Source organism: Peromyscus maniculatus, chromosome 16, assembly GCF_049852395.1.
Source record: "Peromyscus maniculatus bairdii isolate BWxNUB_F1_BW_parent chromosome 16, HU_Pman_BW_mat_3.1, whole genome shotgun sequence".
Taxonomy (NCBI): Eukaryota; Metazoa; Chordata; class Mammalia; order Rodentia; family Cricetidae; genus Peromyscus; species Peromyscus maniculatus.
In genome coordinates this window covers 39,300,448-39,316,447 of record NC_134867.1, presented here as the reverse complement: position 1 = coordinate 39,316,447, position 16,000 = coordinate 39,300,448, and the positions used below count along the sequence as shown (strand labels likewise).

The window sequence follows — 16,000 nt, the reverse complement described above, 5'->3', positions numbered from 1 at the left end:
AAGAGCTGGGATTGAACCCAGGGTGCCTGATTAATAATCTGTATATGCCACTGTTAGACCTCTTTTGACACGGTATCCATTTGTCAAAACAGTCTTGATGTAAATGCAAAGCTATCAGGGTTGGGCCTAAATTGGGTGTGGTTGTGCATTTGAGAGGCAGAGGCAGGAGTGAAGCAGGAATCTTAAAAGTTCCTATTAGTGAAAACAAATCTGAGCCAGTTATTGAGGTGCAGGCTGGAAGATCAGAGAGGCAGAACCAGCCACAGCTACCTCACCTCGCCAATTCCTCAGCTGATCTTGTTTCCTCAGACGGGAAGCTTCTGAATCCTCATCCAAGTGAATCTCAGCTGAACTGTGCTGCTAGAAGCCTGAAAGCTTAACCAGGCCAAAAGCTTCTAGTTCCTGGTCTTCACAACTTAAATACCTTTCTGCTTTCTACCACCACTCCCTGGGATTAAAGGCGTGAGTCACTGTGCTTGGCTGTATTCTTGAACACACAGAGATCCAGGTAGATCGCTGCCTCTGGAATGCTAGGATTAAAGGCGTGAGTGCCACCATTTTCTAGCCTCTGTATCTAGTGGCTGTTCTGTTCTCTGACCCCAGATAAGTTTATTAGGGTGCACAATATTTTGGGGAACACAATACCACCACACAGGAGGGTCAGTAGTTTAAGGTCAACTTGGCCTACAAGAGATTGTCTCAAAAACAAATCCCAAACTACCGTAGTCTAGTGACCCAGAACTGTAATTCTCGATGCTTGAAAGGCTGAGGTAGGAAGATTACCAGTTCAAGGTATGCTTGGGCCACTGAGTGAGGCCAAGGTCAGGCTGGGAATTTAGACACTGTCACGGAAAAGTGAAAAGAAGGCTGGGCATAGAGCTCAGCACTTGCCCAGCATTATACAAGGCTCTAGGGCCAACTCAGTATTGGGAAAAAACAAAAAACAAAAACCTTGTGTGTAGCTGGAGTTTTCCTGCCTTGCCCACAGTCAGGACAAATCTTTGTCACCCGCCTGTCCCACAGCCGCTCAGACCCAACCAAGTAAACACAGAGACTTATATTGCTTACAAACTGTATGACCGTGGCAGGCTTCTTGCTAACTGTTCTTATAGCTTAAATTAATCCATTTCCATAAATCTATACTTTGCCACGTGGCTGGTGGCTTACCGGCGTCTTCACATGCTGCTGGTCATGGCGGCGGCTGGCTGTCTCTCTGCCTCAGCCTTCTGCTTCCCAGAATTCTCTTCTCTCCTTGTCCCACCTACTTCCTGCCTGGCCACTGGCCAATCACTGTTTTATTTATTGACCAATCAGAGCAATTTGACATACAGACCATCCCACAGCACTTGTGCACAACCAGCCCAACCCTCTGCCTGATCCACAATGCAGCCACCTTCTGCTGCTGCCCCTGGTGGTGTGTGGTCCTTGGGTGTGGACGTGGTTCCTCTTTTGTGAAGCAGCCTCCAGAGAGACTCCAGGATGGCCATGGCCAGTGAGAAACCCCGGGAAAGACTGGAGACTGAGAACAATGGTCTCAGTAATCTGAAGATGTCAGGACAGATGGTCCTGGTGTGCAGTTTAAGGTTAAGAGTCAGGCGCCACTTAGTGAGCTAACGAAAGCCTGTTGGGAAGCACAGGGTTTGTCTGTGAGGCAGATCGGATTCCAGGTGGACGGCAGACACGTCTGTGTACACTTGGAAGAGGAGGGTGAAGATCCGGATGTATTCTACCAGCAGACAGGTGTCTACTGAAAAAACTTCTATGCCTGGATTTTGTAATAGATCAGAAACACACTCTCCATTAGGAAGGCCCAATTTGGTTCTAATCACGTCCCCACTACCACAGTACAGTTCCTCTGTCCCCTCACTGACCTTCCCTAATTGTGCTCTATTGCACATAAAGCTGGCGTACGTGCACAAGCCTTTTGCACTTTAAAAATCAGAGCAAAGGCTGAACGGCCAGTGTTCTGTTTTGAATATTCCGGTTTGGTTGACATCAGATGGAAGCAGTATGGAGCAGAGTACTGATTCTGTGAAAATAACCCCTTCTCGGTTGGTGGCAGGGTCACTCAGCTCTTCATACCCAGGAAGTTTTTTTTTTTTTTTTTTGTTCTCATTGTTTTAACAACAACAACAAAAACCTTAAACAAAACAAAATCCTTGCTTACCTTGTTCACGAATTTTAATGTTGTCATTGTAAAGCTTAGGGTAGTTTTCTAGCACTGTTACACATGGCTGTTGCATGTAGGGCGAGCTGCCTTCAAGTAGGGGTACAAAATGAATCTTAGCTTTCTCTGCAAGTCAAGCATCTTGTTGCTTAAATAAACTTAAAAAAAAATACTACCTTTATGATTTCTAACAGACTTTACCTAAGGAAATAAAAGATAAAATGCAAACTAATTGCCCAAATCTGTGCAGCAAGGTTTCATGGCTAGGAGTTATACCAGATTGCCTAAGGCGCGCAGAAGGCTGGACCTCCTGGGCTGTGTCACTGTGCTAGGAACCATTCATTCCTAAGCCATAGGGTGGCCCTTTGGTCCTGATCAGCACCGCAGGCTGGCCTGGGGGGGGGGCGGACATGGGGGCAAGGTTAATACCCCTGACCACGCTGTGGATTCAGTGGCCAGAGTCCTGCTAAGCCCAGTTTTTTTTTTCTGCTCATGGAACATGGAAGTGTCTACCCAAGAACTGCCTCGGATTCTGGAAAACAACTTCAAAAGAGTAATTATTTGTCCTCTGAGGAGGAATTTGATTTTTGAAAGTAGCCAAGCAAGAAACAAGCCTGAGGAATGAGTGGATGATGGAGCTGGTAATAAGTTTGGTTATCATGAGGTGTGATTTTTCAAGTGACTCGGTGATTATTTATTTTAAGTAAGTGTTGTACTCTGACTCTGAGGCATTTATAGTTCCCTTTTTGTTCTGGGGAACAAATCCAGGCCTTATGATTGCTAGACAAATCACTACTGAGCTAACTTGCCAGTCTCCACTCCCTGCCTCTGATGAGGTTTCTAAAGACTAATCCCAAAATATTTTGATCACTATATTTTATTAATCCTAAGAATATTTTTATTTATTCCTCTCATATATTACATCCCACATTTTCCCCTCCCTTCACTTCTAGCCCCGCTCCCCCTCCCACCTCTCCTCTTTCCCAGATCCACTTCTCTTTTTCCCTTCAGAAAAGAGGAGGCCTTCCAGGGATATCACCCAAACATGACACCACAATAAGACTAGGCACGAACCCTGATATCAAGGCTAGACGAGGTAGCCCAGTAGGAGGAAAAGGGTTCCAAAAGCAACAAAAGAACCAGAGGCACCCTACTCCACTGTTAGGAGTCCCACAAGAATGATGATATTAGTACTGTTACCTAGTGACAATAGTCTTTTTTGTGTTAGGGGTCAAACTCTGGGCCTTGCTAAGCATGAACTCTACCACTGAGTTACATTCCCAGCCCCCAATATTCATATTAAATTAGGACATTCGTGTAACATCTTAGTAAGTCACTCATAGCATCTTCAAAATCATTCAATATATTATTCAACTTACATTGCTTAAATAGATGTTTGGATCCAAGGTTAGCTGGTAGGGTAAAATTTTAAGATGAAGATATTCTTGACTAGTTATATCAAAAGTAGTTTTTAAAAAAGCTACTGTAGTGTTACATCTGAAAACTGTAGGTTTGTTTTCATAATATTTTTTTTTTTAAAAAAATGACATACTTTGTGTGTCTCTGTGTGTACATGCACAGACATACAAACTTTCCCTGGTGTACCTGGGAAGAGTTGGTTCTCTGCCTCCACTCTGTGGGTCCCAGGAATTGAACTCAGATCGTCAGGCTTGGTGGCAAGTGCTTTTACCCACCAAGCCATCTTACAGCCCCACCCCCCGTTATTCTTTAAGATGCACGTGACTTTTATACCCATCTGTTATTTTCTATTCAAATTGGGTATTATAGTCACTAAAGCAGCTGGACGGTACAATACCATAGATGCTGATTTCTCTGCCATTGATGGACTGCGTCTGCTTCCAGGAATCTCTTAATCAGTGGGGAGTGAATGAAATGTTTTATGGGATTTTACCAGTGTGTGGGCATTCTACCTAGTAGATGCTGCATTGCACATTAAAATAACAGTTTTTTAGTGCACGCTTTATTTTGGCATAACAGGATAGTGCATACCTGTACTCCTAGTGCTTGCGAGACCAAAGCAGGAGAATTAAAAGTTGGAGGCTAGCCTGCAGCGCATAGCAAGACCCTATATCAAAAATAAAATACTGAAAAAAAATCATTTGTATTTTTCCTTTTGATTTCCAGTTCAGATGGCAAACAGTAAAATGAGTTCATGTACTTTTTTATAATGGATGTTTCTTTCCCTCTGTGTAGAAGTCACAGGGAGAGGCTAGGTGGGAGGAGCATGGATGACCATGAGGCTTGAGAGCCAGACCCTACACTGACCCTCAGGTCCTATGTCAGATTACCGAGGCTTTCAGCTCTTTTTCTTCAGTTTCCTTCGGTGTGAAGTGATGACTTTGTAAAAATTGTATGACTGAGCTCTCTCTCTCTTCTCTCTCTCTCTCTCTCTCTCTCTCTCTCTCTCTCTCTCTCTCTCTCTCTCTGTGTGTGTGTGTGTGTGTGTGTGTGTATGTGTATAGACACATATATGTAACATGGACTGAGCAGGTTTTATGTATTTGGGCATGTGTGTGTGTGTGTAAAAACAACTAAAGAAAAAGAGGCTTCAAGATGTCAGCTTCAGCCTCCCACTGTTAGGATTATAAGTGTTCTACCGTGTTGTACAATTATATTAAAAAAAACAAAACCAACAACCCCCAAACCCCAAACTCAAAACAACAAAATCCCTTATGATTAAATACTCAGAACATACAAAGTAAATATTTTAAAAAGCCTTGTCACTTCATCACTTCACTACTCTTTGTGTGTGTGTGTGTGTGTGTGTGTATGTGTGTGTGTGTGTGTGTATAGGTGTGCATGCCATGGCTCACATGTGGAAATGAGAGGACAGCTTGTGGGAGTTGGCTCAGGAATCAAACTTGGGTTTTGTTTTGATGATAAGCACTGTGACTCACTGAAATGTCCTGTCAGCCCTTATTCTTTTTCTGGAGCCACATAAATCAGTGTGCTGATGCTATTTTATTAAGTAGACAAATCCAAGAAGATACTGCTGTGTTTTCCTTTGATTTTGAGTCCTGAAATATTTCCTCTTGCCCTTCTTAATGACCGCTCAAGGACGGAGAACCATCAGACAGTACAGGTCTACGTTCACAGTAACATCCACAGTGGCAGAATTACACCCACAGTGGCAGAATTACACCCACAGTGGCAGAATTACACCGACTGCTGTTTCTTTCTTCTGTACCGGAGGTGAACACTGGGACCTTGTGCATGTTATCTAGGCAAGAGCTGCACCACGGCTCTGTCTCCCCAGTCATTTTAAAACTTATAGTCATTTTTTTATTTTTTTAAATTATAATTACATCATTTTTCCTCTCCCTTTCCTCCCTCCAGCTCCTCCCATGAGCCTCCCTTGTGCTCTCTCTCTCTCTCTCTCTCTCTCTCTCTCTCTCTCTCCCATTAATACATAAATACAAGCTGCTTAGTTCATATAATGTTCCCTGCATATATATGCTCTCATGATTTTTAATTTCCAGATCTTGTCGAGATTGACCTCATACTTGCAATCCTCCTGCCTATCTCTCCTGCGTAGCTGGGATTACAGCTGCGTACCTGCCTGGTCCAGTGTCGTCTTTTTGATGGAAAATAGGGAGGAATGAGCATTTCTCTATTTTTCATTTATGAATGCATTGGTGCACACAACTGCCATGCACATATTTCAAATGCACATGTAGAAGTCAGCTGTGTGTATATAGGAGACTGTCCCACCTTGATTTACAGCTGTGTTTCTGACATCTAGATTCTAAAATGGATGCTGTGCTCCAGGTACCATGTTAGGTCCTAGACACACAGTAAAATACCTTTACAGCTTGTCTTGCATATCTCTGTGAGTTCCAGGCCAGCCTGGTCTACAAAGCAAGTTCTAGGACAGCCGGGGCTACACAGAGAAATCCTGTCTTTAAAAAACAATAAAAAAAATCTCGCCTTGACCGCACCTCTCACTTGGCTTGTTATTATCAAATGTTTAGACAGAATTCTTTGGGTAAAGTCGACTCAGTTGGGTTGTAACTGGATCCAGTCTATATTCCCTCAGGTGTTCCCTTTTCAGACACTTTGCTAGTGTATGTTATGTACCATTTGAGGAACCAGCTTTACAGCTGGGATTGTAGACTGTACACTGTACATCATTGTGGAGGTGTTTTGGTTCGCCTGTATCTCATCAGCCTTGGTCAGTTGAGATGCATTTTTTTAGGGTAAGGGTTTTTGAGAAAAAACTGACAAAATACAGAGTTCCATTCTAAGGTATTTGCTCCCATCCTGCTCCCTAATCTCCTCTCTTATCTTCCATAGTCTATACCCTCTTATTGCCTTTACCTGGTTCTAGGAGTAAGGAACTAGGGTTCCATGGCAGAGAACCCAGGAAGCCAAGGATCTGAGAAATATGCCCACTTGTACGCCCTATGTCTTATCTCCCTCCCTTCCTTCCTTCCTCCCTCCCTCCCTTCCTTCCTTCCTTCCTTCCTCTTTTTTTTTTTTTTTTTTGAGATAGGGTCTCACTATGTATCTCTCGGGCTGTTCTGAAATTCATTATGTAGACCAGGCTGGCCTTGAACTCACAGAGATCCTCTGCCTCCCAAATGCTGGGATTAAAGGCTTGCACTACTGTACTCAGCTTCTCCTTCCCTTTCTTTACACAGAGGATAACTATCCCAACCTGGCCTTGAACTCGTAATTCTCCTGTCCCTGTCTACCAAGCACTAGGATTACAAGGACATGTGTGTGTGTGTGTGTGTGTGTGTGTGTGTGTGTGTGTGTGTGTGTGTGTGTGTACACCTGGCACCATTGAGTTTTAAAAAGTACATTGTTAATAAAATGACATTATCCAAGTTAAAAAAAAGAAAAGCATTGTAGAACTTCTAGCTATGTGACTTACTGACTTACCAGAATTTATTTCTATACTTCTTTCCTGTTATGCAGTATGTGATAGCCCAGGGCCCGTAGCCTGAGTGAAAGGAATCCAATTACTCAAAAGCAGTGGTTCTTTTTTGTTTGTTTGTTTTCGAGACAGGGTTTCTCTGTGTAGCTTTGCACCTTTCCTGGATCTTGCTCTGTAGACCAGGCTGGTCTTGAACTCACAGAGATCCACCTGGCTCTGTCTCCCGAGTGTTGGGATTAAAGACGTGGGCCACCACCGCCCTGCCTAAAGCAATGTTCTTAACCTTCTTAATGCCGCGACCCTTTAATGTAGTTCCTTGGGGCTGGAGAAATGGCTCAGTGGTTAAGAGTACTGATGACCCGGATTCAATCCCCAGCACCCACATGGCAGCTTACAACTGTCTGTAACTCCAGTTTCAGGGGACCCAACACCCATGGCAAAACACTATTGTACATAAAATAAAGTTAAATTAAAAAAAAATTTTAAAAATACATAGTTCTTCATATTGTGGTAACCCCCAGCCGTAAAATTATTTTGTTGCGACTTCGTAACTGTAATGTTGCTATTGCCATGAATCCTAATGTAAATTCCAATATGAAATATCCGAGGGGGTCATGACCCACAGGTTGAGAACCACTGCTCTGAAGCCTCACTGGAGAACAAAGCAGTTTTGGTTGCTGTCCGCGGTGGCTGGGAGAAGTTCTAAGTGATCAACTTCTGCCCCACAGGGCTCAGTAGACTATCATTCCAAGAGCAGTAGGCACCATCCCCATTTGGGGAGAAATACTCATCTTAGCTGCCAAGAGAACACAGTTTCATTCACACTGTTGTGAGTGTAATTGTCTTGAACACCAATTCCCTATGTTCCTTTTCATGCTTTTTATGGTCTAAGCATTTTGCTTACTTACAACATATCTTCCCCCCCCCCCTGGATTTTAATGCTTGTGCTCACTTAAGATCTTTCCTCATGTGTTTATCCAGCTCCCAAATTTGCAGGAATGTTTTGTTTGTGGTTGGTCACGGATGAATGTTTTATTTTTATTGGTTTATTTATGAAAACCGTTTAAAGGTGTGGGGAGATGGTTCATTGTAAAATGCCTGCTGTATAAGCTTCAGTTTGGCCCGCTTCATCCACTCGTGGAGGGAAAGCCCAGATACACAGTTGTGGAGAACAGGAGGACTAGATCCTGATAGGGTGAAGGTGGCAGAGCCCTGTCTCAGGCTGGGAAGTGCCTAGGGAGAGAGCTCTGCCCACCATGGCCTGGAGAGGATCTTATTTCCTGAGAATTATTCTGGGCTTTGACAGTTCCAAGCCAGAGACAGAAGGTGGGATAACCTCTGAAGCCAGCTGCCTGTCACTAACTGCTGGAGAGGCTGAGAACTCCAAGTTCCAGGGGTGTAGTTAGAAGCCACAGCTGCATCCCTCCAGCAGGTGATAAATACTTAGGGTGCCGTCAAAATCCAAAGCTGCTAGCATCTCTTTGTTGTGGTTCCTTCCCATACTCTCAACACACTTGGGAGACACCCCTCAGCTCAAAACATTAGTTCTGCTAGGGTGTATGATCTGGGGTCTTGGGAGGGTGAGAGGACCTGCCCAGCCCACAAACTGCAAATCTAAGTGTGGCAGGAGAGACCCCTGATTTGCAAAGAAAACACTGACATGGTGAAGTCAACTGTGGTGAACACAGACCCTTTGCCAATATAGACTTAGCATCAGCATTAACCATAGGGAAGAGAAGAGCACAGAGCTCCTCCAACCCTCTCCCTCCAGTTCTCAGGGAACCAGAAAGAACTGCCTCAACACTTCATCTTCCCTTGACTCCCTTGTGGTCCACCCGCACTTTTAAAACACTAAACATTTAACGAATGTTTCTGGTTGTTTTTTGAGACAAGGTCTCTGTATAGTCTCTGGCTGTCCTGGAACTCACTTTGTATACGAGGCTAGCATCAAACTCACAGAGACCTATCTGCTTCTGCCTCCCAAGTGCTGAGACTAAAGGTGTGGGATTAAAGGTATGTGCCACCATGCCAGGCATGTATGTAAAAAAAAAAAAATTAAAAGTTTTTAAAAATTTATTTTATGTATATGGATGTTTTGTTTAGATGTATGTCTGTGTACCACAATTGTGCCTGGCGCCTAAGGAGGTCGGAAGAGGGTAACAGATCCCCTAGAACTGGAGTTATGGATGGCCGTGAGCTGCCATCTGGGAATTGAACCCGGTTCCTCTACAAAAACAAGTGTTCTTAATTGCCAAGCCATCTCTCCAGCTCCTTATTTTTTTCCCTTGAAAACAGACAGACAAACCGCCAAACATTTTTATTTGTTATTCCCCTTCATTCATTCAACTTTGTTTATACATGTGTGGTAGTTTGAATGTAATTGTCCCCCATAAGCTCATGAGGAGTGGCACTATTAGGAGGTGTGGCTTTTTCGGAGGAAGTGTGTCACTATAGGGTGAACCTTGAGGTCTCATATGCTAAAGCCATCCCCAATGTCTCAGTTCACTTCCTGTTGCCTGGGCAAGACGTAGAACTCTCAGCTACCTCTCCAGCACCATGTCTGCCTGCATGCTGTCATGTCTCACCATGATGATAATGGACTAAACCTCTGAACTGTAAGCCACCCAATTAAATGTTTTCTTTATAAGAGTTGCTGTGGGGGCTGGAGTGATGGCTCAGAGGTTAAGAGCACTGACTGCTCTTCCAGAGGTCCTGAGTTCAATTCCCAGCAACCACATGGTGGCTCACAACCATCTGTAATGAGATCTGGTGCCCTCTTCTGTATACATAATAAATAAATAAAATCTTTAAAAAAAAAAAGTTGCTGTGGTCAAGGCATCTCTTGACAACAATAGAAACCCTAAGACAATATGCTTTTAGGTTTTTTGTTTTTGTTTTTGTTTTTCAAGACAGTGTTTCTCTGTGTAGCTTTGCGCTTTTCCTGGAACTCACTTTGTAGACCAGGCTGGCCTCGAACTCACAGAGATCCGCCTGCCTCTGCCTCCCGAGTGCTGGGATTAAAGGTGTGTGCCACCACCGCCCGTCGCTTTTAGTTTTTTTTTTGTGTGTGTGTATGTGTGGGTGTGTGGGGGTGTGCATGTGCACCCCCCTCCACATTTAATAAATGAACAGCTTCTCTGTTATTGCTCCCCTTTCCTGTCTTCTTCCTTTATCTTATTTATTTACTGTTTCCTCACTCCTACAGTAGTTTTCCTGTTTTCAGTTTTATGATCATTTGTGATGTATTAGAGGGTTTCATATGATTTTTTAAAAAGATTAACTTTATTTTTATTATATGTATGCTTCTGTGTCTCTGTGTCAGTATATGAACATGAGTGCAGGTAATCACAGAGACCAGAAGAAGGTGTTGGATCCTCAGGAGCTGGAGTGACAGGTGGTTGTGAACTGCCTGAGATGGGACCCAAACTTGGGTCTTGTGCAAGAGCAGTATATGCTGTTTAACTGCTGAATCATCTCTCCAGTTCTTTTAATTGATTTTTAAATGTATTGTTTATCTTGTATGATTTGGTGGTGTTGCTGTTATAGTAGATTGATTTTCACTTGCTGAGTGGTACTGTGGCCTGAGCTTTCAAGAGTAAGATGTTCAATAAAAAGATCTGCTCCCCTACACCAGAAGAGATAGCTAAACCAGGAAGCAGCAACATGTGTGTGCATGAAACATGAAAAAGCAACACCACACGACTCCTCCAAAAGAGCATCACTCCACTGCTGAACTCAAAGATGCTAAAATGGGCAAAATGCCTTATGGAGATTTCAAAAGTTCTCTGGTGAAAATCATCAATAACCCGTAGCGGGCTTTCTCTGGGTCTTCAACAGCTTCCAAGTCATGACATGGAGACTTATTTTTAGTTATGAATGCTTGGCCTTATGCTTGTCCCACTAGCTCTTATAACTTATTTTAACTTGTTTCTCTTCATCTACATTTTGCCTCAGGGCTTTTACTTTTCTTTCATTCTGTATGTCCTGATTTCACTGCTTCATCTGTGTCGGCTGCCTGGCTGCCTGGCCCTGGGTGTCTCCCCTTCTTTCTCCCTCATTCTCTTCTCTTTTTCTCCTCTCTCCCGAGCCTAGATTCCTCTGATTACTTATTCTCTCTGCCTGCCAGCCCCACCTATTTCTGTACTGCCTAGCTATTGGCCATTCAGCTTTTTATTAGGCCAATCAGGTGTCTTAGGCAGGCAAGGTGAAACAGCAACACATAATTAAACAAATGCATCATAAACAAAAGCAACACACCTTTACATAGTTAAAGTAATATTCCGCAACATGAACAAGTGTAACACATCTTTATAGAGTTAAAGTAATATTCCACAACAAAGACCTGAAAGAGGATACAATCTATGACAGAGTGGAAAGGCAGCAACACATAAGAAACAGCAAAAATAGAAGAAAATTAAAAAGAGATTTCAAAAAAAAGAGAAACTACTGAAAATGAAAAAAAAATGAATAAAAGAAAAAACATGGAAAGCTTCACCAATAGACTCAACCAAGCAGAAGACACTTCAGGGTAGAGGACAACGTTGACAACTTTCTACTCTCAGACACTAGTAAGGAAAAAATATCAATGAAAAAGAACAAAGACTCTGGGATATGATGAAGAGACCAACCCCACAAATCTGTGGGATGGAAGGAACAGAGATCAGCACTAAACGCATTGAGAATGTATTCAAGGAAATGAGAGCAGACATTTCCCCAACCAAGAGGAAGAAATAAACACTCAAATGCAGGAGGGATTTAGGACCCCAAATACACATGACTAGAGAAGAACCTCTCCACAGCATAATCAAAATGTCAAAGGAACAGTATATTTTTATATTAATTTGTGTGCATGTATCTGGGTATACCCATGCTACATATATGTAGAGGTCAGAAAACAACTTAGAGGAATTAGTTCTCTCTACTCTGTGGGTGATTGAACTCAGGTCATTAGATTTGGTAGCAAGTGTCTTTACCTGGTTAACTTTCTTACCTGCTCAAGAAACTATTTAAAATTAAGAAATTATGGTTTCAGCCACCAGCCTCCACAGGTACTCCCTGGTAACTCTGGAAACTTCCATGCTGACCAAGGAAGCAGGTAAGTGATCTTCAGACCTCACTCTCCCTCCTCTCCTCCAAATCCAGTCCCCAGTGTCATCTCCAGCTCTGGCAGGCCACCTGCTGCAGCCGTGGCCCCACTCCTGGGGGACTAAGCAGATCCTTGTGGCACCTTCTCTCCCTCCTGTGGACCCCTTTATCCCACTCCCTCCTGTGGACCCCCTACCCGACTCCTCTGCTTCTAATTCATCTCCATCTCTTAAGTGTCAGATTTCAATACCAAGAAACATTCTAATTGGGATCCTCAGTGGCCACACCTGGCAGGATCTCAGAAGTTTTCCTTACCAGATAACCCACAGCTACCACACTCTCCTAAGAACCAGAGAGGGTGACAGAAACTACAGAATGGAACACCCACCCAACAAATACAACACCCGATATCAGCACCTAGAATTAGAATCATCTCCCACTCAGATGCCTAAACACCAGTGTAAAAGCACAGTAACAGCCAGGACCCCTACTACAGCAGGTCCTGAGAAATGCAATAGAGCTGAAGTACAAGACAAGGACTAATAGATGTCTGGTTTTGTGCCAATACCATGCATGCTGTTTTTATAACAGTTCTGTAGTATGATTTGAGTTCAGTGATGGTCATACCTGCAGCAATTCTTTTATGATTCCAGATTGTTTTGCTATTCTGTTGTTTTGTTTTTATTCCCATATGCAGCTGAAAATTGTCTTTTCAAGTTCTGTGATTAATTGTGTTGGAATTTTGATGGGGATTGCATTGAATCTGTAGCTTGCTTTTGGTAGGATACCCAATTTTTTACTATTTTGTGTGTGGGAACATGTGTGTCTCAGTCTATATGTATGTCCTTCTTGTGCTTTTTCTTTGGCATATTCCGATTTGTTTGGCTTTGATTTATCTTTTTAAAAATTATTATTCCTTAGATGCCTGTTTACTCCCTTTTAAAAAATTATTTGCGTGCATTGGTGTTTTGCCATGGGTGTCAGTTCCCTGGGAACTGGAGTTACAGACAGTTGTGAGTTGCTATGTGGGTGCTGGGAATTGAACCCAGGTCCTTTGGAAGAAGAGCCAGTGCTCTTCACCACTGAGCCATCTCTCCAGCCTACCTATTTGCTTTCTAGTGAGAGACATAAATGGTGTGGATCCAGATGGGAAGAGAGGTGGGGGAGGAACTGGGAGGAGTAGGGGGAGAAGAAACTCAAATATTGTATAGAAAACAATATTTTTTTTTTCCTTTGAGACAGGGTTTCTCTGTGTAGCTCTGGCTGTCCTGGAACTTGCTCTGTAGACCAGGCTGGCCTTGATCTCAAGAGATCCACCTGCCTCTGTTTCCTGAGTGCTGGGATTAAAGGCATATGCCACCACCACTTGTCAAAAAAAAATCTATTTTCAATAAAAAAATAGAAAAATAAATATAAACAGAAATTATTATTGTTTATTGTGTGTATGTACACACAGATGCTATGTGGAGGAGAAGACACTCTGGAATATGTTCTTTCCCTCCACATTTATTAACTAGGATTAAATTCAGGTTGCCAGTCTTTAGCAACCTTTAACTGCTGAGCCTTCTCACGGGCCTACCAATAAACAATGCTAAAACCAAGAAGGGAAAAATACCACCTCATCTACAAAGGCAAACAGAATAACATTAGGTCTCTTGTCAGCAATTCTAAAAGCTAAGAAAGCACGGAATGATGTGTTTCAACTCTGAAAATGAACAGTGGCCCACCAACAGGAAAAAAGAGCCCATGAAGAGCTACCTTAAAATTGATAGAGAAGCCAAGCAATGGTGGTGCACACCTTTAATTCCTGCATCTGGGAGGCAGAGGAAGGCAGATCTCTGTGAGTTTGAGGCCAGCCTAGTCTAAAAAGTAAGTTCCAGGACAGCCAAGGCTCTGTTGCACAGAGAAACACTTTATCAACAAAACAAAACAAAATCTGATGGAGAAATAAGAGTAATAAAAGACGAACACAAACTAAGGCAGTTTATGACCACCAAGCAGTAATTCATGAAGTAAATGAACATCATATGCAGATGAAGAAGAAAGACAGTCATGAGAACAAGGAAAGAATAAATATGATAAGATGAATGACTGAGCAAAGGGGAGCCAGGAGGGATCCATTGCATCCTGCACAGTGAACCAGCAACCCCAAATATCAATGGGGAGAAAGTAAATAAACAATAATCTAACCCTCTAGAAGAACAAATCTACAGTGACCAGCAACCGTCTCTTACTAGCAACCTCAAATGTAAGGTTAGGGTTTCTATTACTGCTGTTAAAACACCAGGACCAAAAGCAACTTGGGAGGCAATGGGTTTATTTCATCTTATACTTTCACATCTAAGTCCATCACTGGAAAAAGTTAAGGCAGGAACTGAAGACAGGAACCTGGAGGCAGGAGCAGATGTGGACACCATAGAGGAATACTGTTTACTGGGTTTTTCTTATTGATTGCGCGGTCTCCTTCTACACACCAGGATCACCTGACTAGGGATAGCACCACCCACAGTGTGTTGGGTCTTTTCACATGAGTCATTCATCAAGTAAATGCTACCAAAGGCATGTCTACAGGCCGATCTTATGGAGGCATTTTCTCAAATGAAGTTTCCTCTCAGATGACTCTAGCTTCTGTCAAGTAGACAAAAAAAAAAAAAAAAAAAAAAAAAAAAAAAAAAAAAAAGCCTACATAGGCCTCAACTCACCAATAAAGAAAAGGAGACCGGATTGAAAAACTAGATCTAGCTATTTGTTGTCTCCAAGAGACACAGTTTACTGGTACAGACACCTACTTATGGAGAGTCAGGCAATGTGTTATATGACCGCAAGGAAAACCAGGCTACATTGCTATAAATCTGATATCTGATACAGTAGACCTCAAACCAAAATGAATTAGAGTGAATAAAGATGGTCATCACATACTAACAAAGGAACAACTAAAAAACTCTCACCAAGAAGATACCATTATAAATACATATGCATCAAATGTTGGGACTCTTAATGTTACCAAACAAATATTCACACATACAAAAGACCAGACAGATCATGGCCCAGTACCCTATTTTCATGCCTGGATAGGTAATCCAGACTAAAAACTGATACCTCAGAGTTAAGCCACATCCTCAGTTAAATGGATTTGACAGATATCTACAGAATATCCCATACAACAGAAGCAGATACACATTCTTCTCAGCATCCCGTGGAACCTTTAAAACAGACTTCTGTCTAGCCTACAAATTAAATCTTACCAAATACAGAAGGACCAGAGCAGTTGCTTTATCCTATCGGATCATGATGCAGTATGCTGGATTCCTGCACATGTGGAAATAAAAGGCAAACACTGTAGGCAGAGTTTTCCTGTCCTACAGCCACTCTCAGATAAACGCTCTGAGGCTTGTATTATTTATAAATGCTCGACCAATAACCCAGGCTTATTACTAACTAGTTCTTACATTTTAAGTTACCCCAATCCGTTATTTACACTCTGCCACGTGGCGGCACCTTGAACACGGAACATTCATCCCCTGCTCCCTCTGCATCTGGCTGGCAACTCCAGACTCTACCCCTTTTTCCTCCCAGCATTCTCCTAGTCTGGCTCTCCTGCCTCACCTTATTCTGTTCAGCTATTGGCCAGTCAGCTTCCTTATTAAACCAATCACAGTGACATATATTTACACACTGTAAAGGAATATTCCACAGCAAGATGTGACAGAAAGATTCACAGGTAAATAGTCTTCACCCACACCCATTTCTCACCATGCCTTCCTTAAAGGTTACTGTGGTATGAGGGTTCTATGTTCCCTCCCAGAGCTGCTTTGCCCTGTGCTGTGTGGGTGTATGCCACATCTGCC

At 42.7% G+C, this 16,000-nt stretch overlaps 1 long non-coding RNA gene and 1 pseudogene across 2 annotated transcripts in view; one reads left to right on the top strand and one right to left on the bottom strand.

The window, feature by feature from the left end:
* The window catches only part of LOC143268888 (uncharacterized), a 20,058-nt gene extending 4,058 nt beyond the window's left edge, over positions 1 to 16,000 (bottom strand). Inside the window, exons 1-2 of one of the 2 annotated variants that reach the window (XR_013045062.1) lie at positions 15,906 to 16,000; positions 15,398 to 15,461 (exon numbers count right to left, since the gene is read on the bottom strand). This is a non-coding gene — a long non-coding RNA (uncharacterized LOC143268888). The remainder of the gene's footprint in view (positions 1 to 15,397; positions 15,462 to 15,905) is intronic. The other variant, XR_013045063.1, reaches the window with a different exon arrangement.
* On the top strand, positions 1,352 to 2,262 carry LOC121823171 (small ubiquitin-related modifier 2-A pseudogene; annotated as a pseudogene).